This window comes from Macadamia integrifolia, chromosome 13 (genome assembly GCF_013358625.1).
Source record: "Macadamia integrifolia cultivar HAES 741 chromosome 13, SCU_Mint_v3, whole genome shotgun sequence".
Classification (NCBI taxonomy): domain Eukaryota; kingdom Viridiplantae; phylum Streptophyta; class Magnoliopsida; order Proteales; family Proteaceae; genus Macadamia; species Macadamia integrifolia.
Window position 1 is genome coordinate 14,438,452 of NC_056569.1, and position 6,962 is coordinate 14,445,413.

Sequence of the window (6,962 nt, forward strand, 5' to 3'; positions counted from 1 at the left end):
GGGGTGGGGACTGATAAATCGTCTTCACTACTGAGAGGAGGGTGAATTAGTAGGCCCTAATATTTCTCTAAAAAATTATCCCTTAAGAACCCCACTACACTGCAAGTACTGAAACAAATGTACACCTATATGCACTAATGGTTGGGGCAGTCCCAATTTACCAACTATAGTTCGCATCCACTCCCGCCTTCAACCAGGGATGGTAAGGCCTACAAGGAGTGTACATCCATTCTATAAAAATAAACCATAACACTTTTATCTAGACAATAAGCACACACAATCACAACACGAAATTTTACGTGGTTCAGCAATGTGCCTACTCCACAGAGCAATATCCACAGATGAGTTTCATATATTGCCCAATACCCTTCTCTTGGTTTGGTTTTTGATGATACAAAATCAAGGTTACAACCCACTACTCACAGCTACAACTATGGATCCCTAGATAGTACTAGGCATTTCAACAAATGTGACACCCTACTCTCTAAATCTGATCTAATTTCTCGGTTGGTTCAATTTGATCTTGCAGAACCTAAACCCGAGCGAGCCGAGGTGGGTACCTTAAAGAACATGATGGCAAAAATAACTCTGAACTCAAGTTGGTCAGATGAGTTGGAGTCGGTGCCTAGTGAAGTCCGTGTGCCCAAGGCGTGCACTTGTACGTATCATCGGGTCATGTACACATAATAAATGTATGTGGCCATATTCTATATTAAGTGTGCACATTAACCAATTATCGAAAGAGAAATACGTGTCGGGGTCGAGCCCCATCAAAAATCCCAATGATTCGACTAAGTTTTGGCCGATTGGTGGGTGGTTATGGATGGGTCGGACTCACCAGTGTGACCTACCACTTTAGTCACTACATATTTTGACCCAAGTATAAATAGCATTTATTACTTTTCTTCACCCTCATTTATTGTTTTACATGGTGGGTGAGAAAAGTAAAGAAGAGAGAGAAGAAGAAGAAAGAGAAGGGAAAAAGAAGGGAGAAAATGGGGAAGAAGATTTTTGCGCATTGTCAGAGTCAGATCTTTTGAATATGATATCAGATTAGAAAACCTCATATCAAAATCTACGATTTGAGGTGAGTAAAGACTCTATTTCTTAAACCCTCATGAAACCCTAAGTGAAATTCTATGATTTGGGTAGGAATCTTTTAGATTTTGTTAATCTCTCTTGAGAATGTAAATCTAAGATTTAATAAAGGACATACATATTGTTTATGAAGGATTTAGAGTAAGAGCTTGCAAGATTTGTGAAACATTTGTTAATCTCTTGAGCTAAAGAAAAGATTTGAGGTTTTTGAAGTGTTCTTGAGCAAAGAGGTAAAACCCAAGCTTGGACTTTGAATGGATCCTAGATCTATATTGAAATCATGATATGGAACCTTAGATTTGTGAAAAATACGATCGAATCGATCGATGATGGTTACCCCATGGTGGGAGGAAGAATGGAAGTGAACAGCAAAATCTTGGTTATGAATGGTGGGTGCCCTGGAAGTGGCCGGACCCACCAATCTGGAGCCAGCCTATCCTGGTTGGGATTTTTGCCCCACCAGTGGGAGAGGATGGGTGGGCACTTGGCCCATCGCTCTTGACAGGGCCCCTGGGCCGACTGGTGGGCGAGGACCGGTGGGTCCCTAGCTCGCTAATTGACCTACCAGTCCGACCCATTGAGTTTCGATTAGGCTTAAATTTATTGGGTAATCTTCTCTAGTGATTTTAAACATGTTGGGATCATCATACCCCATTGGTTATAAGCCTAAAGTGAGGATATTAAGCTCAACCTCTTTTATGATAGGTTGTACTAGAAATTCATGTTATCGAACGTCGGATCTTCCTCTTACCAAGAGTGAACTTCGTACACAACTAAGTAAGTGGGAAGAGGACATTGACTTTATTTTTAGAGTGTTTTTGTATCATTCCATAATTTTTGTAGACTAGCTATGTCATCATTTCATTATTGTGTGTAGCCTAGTCATCCTTGAATGCCATTTGCATGCATTGATGTCTGTATTATAAAATTCAATTATGACTTGATATGCTGATATCTTAAATTGTTAAATACTTATTCCTGCTTTGAGATATGAGATTGATGACTTTAAATTATTGAATATGATGCATTGCTAGACTAGATGCCATAGTCGGCTTGGGCACGAATGCATTGATGGCTCATGAAATGCGATGCGATGGTACTATGCAATCATACTATTTCATATAGGAGCATGCGGTTATGAATGACATATCTGTCTGCTACGATCCTTCCCAGCAGGGGTTTAGGTGTTGAGTATATCACTGAGGAAAAGTCCAAGATTGTGTACCAAAGGTGGCAATTAAAAGTATATCCGATCGATCACTAGGACGGTCGACAACTTTGGTATATAACAAGGGGGTCAATCGTACTGCTTTTAAATTAATGCAGGGCAAGACCCATTTTACTTTAATGTAGGGTAAGACCCATTTTACTTTAATGCAGGGCAAGGTCCATTTATTTTTTCAGTACCCATGGCTGGCCTTCTCTGGTAACCCTATGGGCATGTCACAGGATGGGGTTCGTGGCTTGTACCTGGGGCATAGGAGCATTGTGGTTGCGATTAGCACATGACCTATGACTCAGATGTGATGTTTAGGTGGTTTAAGATAAATAAAAATAGAATTGCATACATATAAGTGCATTTGTATTGCGAATGATTGCTTGATTTTTCTTTTCACTTACTGGGCTAGTAAGCTCATCCCACGTGTACACCACTTTTTAGATGATCTTGCAGGTTATCCGGCTGAGGAGTTAGAGCCGAAACCCCTGTGGAGTTTTCATTCAAAGATTGGTGGGTCTTAGAAGATCTTGGGCACGAGGCCAAGTGCCCGTGCGAGAGTTGTGTTGCGGGACAGCAATACTAATACCAACTCGAGTTTCTTTTTTATTATTTTATGATGTTACCCTTTTTTTACTCTGGATGTTTAAATTGTAATTCTTGTGTATATATCACGCCTACATGCTCATATATATATATATATATATATATATGTACTATGTAATACAATTTGGGTATCAAGAATACTGGGATATTTACAAGTACGTACATGTAAACATTCTGCTGAAATACAAAATTTGTTTGACTTAATATGTGTGTGTATGCTGTGCTGTGGTTACTGTATCAGATGATCCTGACAGGTTTTGGATTGATAGGTGTTAACTCAATCACCGGTCCGATTTTGTGAGAACAGGGTGTGACAACAAACACCCCAAATGTCTAACAAGGGTGGTTAATTTATTATGGGGATTTAAAAATCATATCGGATAAACCGATTTGAGCCAATATTATGGGGATTTAAAAATCAGATCGGATAAACCGATTCGAGCCAATCTATACCGCAATTAGCCAAGACCATTCCCAATTCCTATCAGTCCCGATTATCCGATCCTTGTATTGAAACTAGGATTACTGATCTACACACCAATTCCAAGACTGATCCAGACCAATTCTGATCCATTCTTCATTGGAATCAATCGGACCAATCCGATCCCCATTTTATGTTCTAAAACCCTATTTATCTATTAAACTATGCTTCATATTAGAGGGTTAACATGGAATTAGTTGAAATTTTGCAAGCTCTATAAACTTGGTCGGAACTTGTCCTGATAATTCATCGATACCCAAATTTGAACCCATAACGTTCTAGATTTTCCAATCAGTTAATTGATTTAATTTTATTTTTATCATTTTACCCTTGATTCGCATCAATCCCCGATACAAAATTGGCCACGAATCGATATTGGCCCCTCTCGATTCTAATACAATCTGGCCTATCCAATATCGATTCACCATTCCATGGTGTGTCCTTAATGGTTCAGCATAACAACTCGTAACCAATAACAATCTTATTTTATGTTGCACTGTTTAGGAAGTCTTCCCTTGATGCCCACTCTCCTTGTATTTATTTATTTTTTTTTTTAATCAAGGTATATGAGTCAACTTATGCGCACCTCGACTAATCCTCAGGTAGACTTCCACTCTCCTTGTGTCACTTGAATGAATGATGCAATTATTCCAATCTTTAGATAAAGAGGACATGCTTTAGATTAGGAACATGTCAAATTCCAGAGTTTAATTCAATCAAATATCTCTGTGTATTGTCATACATCATTATCTTAATATCTTTTATCTATGCATGATTACGGTACTTCAAACATTACTTACAATATATTTCTAGCCTTTAATTTTATTATTATATATTTATTTATTTATTTAGTTTTTCATTTGGCAAGCTCTTGTTTGAATCAAAATTGGACTGAGTGAATGTGAGATTTGGGGTCTACATTTCCACAAGATTTAGGTCCCATTTCGTCTATCATGAGAGGCAACTTTATTGAATCGTTTACAATAGACTTCCAAACCATTTAGGGAAACTACATAAAAAATGTTATTAAAGATATTACTTTTGGTCAAGGTTCCACTTGCTGAGAATCTCCCACATCACACCAATTGACACGTTGGAATTGAATTGATCAATACACAAGGCTTGAAAAGAGAGATTATTAATTATGTAAGAGAAGTAAGAAAGAATCTAACATTGTCAGTGTGGAGATATATTTTCCATTATTTTCGTAATCTTCAAATTATAAGGGGAAAAGAACGCTAGCTAGTCGTGTGAACCTCATATCCAGACATAGGAGAGTGCAAATTTCCCTCCTACCATTGTAAAATCACAAAAATCCATCTTATTGATGCCCTTGCATGCACTCTCATTGGCTCCCACGATTGTACAAGAACTACATGCACGATAAGGGTTAGCGATCATACACTAGCACATCTCTATTTCCATCTCTCTCCTCACTCCTATAAAAGGGAAAAAGAACCCAGTGTGGCCCTATGGCCAAACACATGGGTGGGTTAAGGATGTCAACCTGTACCGAAAACCAAAAACCACCAATACCATATCGAATTACCGGAACTAATTCGATACGATATCGGTATGAGGTTCCTATATTGAGACACTATTCGGTACGACATTGGTATGGGACATGGCTTAAAAAACACATTATACCGAACTGATACCATACCAAATACTAAACCGAACTAATTCGGTACGATATCGGTATGAGGTTCTTGTACTTAGTCACTATTTTGTATGGTATCAATATAGGGTATATATGGCTTGTAAATTGATATCATACAAAATTGACACCTTTAGGGTGGGTGAAATGACTACTCTGCCCCACATGAAAGGTGGAAATTTCACCATTGTCGATGTTTTTATGTGCTCTTTCATTGGCTCTTTTTGTTGGTGCAGAAATCACACTCCCTTTTAAGGAACTCTCTCCCATCCTTTAAAAAATAATAATAAATAAATAATAATTATAATAAAAACTCTCCAATTACATGTCTACCCTATTGTTGGAAGGGAGAGGTGTATTAGTTTTTATAGCGAGATAAAAGAATATTGAAAAATGATTTTTGTGGAGAAGTGTGGCTCTTGGGTGTATGGGGAGTGAAATGACCGAATTATTCCCCATGAAATAAAAAATGATACCCATATTGATGCTTTTTCTTATATTCTCATTGACCTTCATAGACACGTAGGAACCGCAATTCCCTGCAAATAAACACTTCCCCAAGTAATATATTGTTTCTTCCCAACCATTTTCTAGAAACCAAAAAGCATTTGAATTTGTAACAAAGCAAAAAAAAAAAAGAACAATGGTTCCAACAAGCTAAAAACTACAAATGAGTATATTATTGTCATTAGGTCAATCTGATCATGTGGACCGAAGAGATTTCACACTTGTGGGACCCAATAAGATAATAAGACAATAAGACTCACATGTGTGTGCTTACTGCTTTACCATGTAATGCATGATCCATCTATCTATCCAAGGCTGAACCCATGAAGCGATGAACAAGAAGAAGGTTTCGTGTGCTTCAAACTTTCAACGACAAAATAGAAGCATCAACATCATATATGGGGTTTACAGGTCAAACTTTGCTTAGTGACCCAACTTTTCTCTTATTTTCAAAACACGTGAATTCAATATTTCCCAATTTTTATTCCAAAATATATTTCTTAATCACAGTTCACAACACGTGGGATTTAGTCATTCAAAAGTTTTGACTAGTTCTAAAATCTTGTGAATGCACCAGAACAAATGAAGTCTCAATTCACTTCATTTTTTGATTAGGATTCCTCTTTAGTAGAATCAAATAGGCTTTGTTGAAAAGTCAAGATAGTGAGTGGTGGATTGGTGAAAGGGACGACCACGATTTTTGAATCGAGGACCACTGGTCAGAACGAGGGGGTCTCTGATTCCACATATAACTTCACCTACAAGGAAGGCTTCATCCATGATGTCATCATATCCCTCTGACGGCCTCACCCAACCAGGAAGAAACCGACTGGAAAGTGCCTAGCTTATTGCTTGCCCGTGAAAATTTCTCAAACTACAAATCTACCATTCTTATTTATTTTCTCTTTCTTTTTTGGGGTTTAAACTACCGTAACTTAATTAGGAGATGCCAAGTTTGACTTATAGAGGGTTTTAAAATTCTGGGTTATCTTACCCCAAAAATTTTTGGAATCATCCAAAAAACAAAATAAAAAATCTAGGTTTTGACAAGGTTTGGGTCCTTTGGGGTTTAAGATGGACTCCTTTTGGGCTAGAACCTCTCCAGTGCCTCAAGTGTATCGGAGCACTTGAGAGGATCTAGTTCCCTTCGGTTTGGCTTTTGTTTAGTAATTTTCTTTTATTTTTTTAGAATTACTCTCTTTGTGAGTTTTCAATCTCTTCAGATTTTATCCTTTTTGTGAGGCGTTATTGAGTTAGCATATCAAATTATCTAATAAAAAATTATTTCATAATGGCTCTCTCATATTTCGGTCATAGATGTGAGAGTAACCAAAATGTCCATGAAACTCCTTTTTGTGTGTGCATGAGAATAGATAAAAATTTTTTTTTTTTTTGGG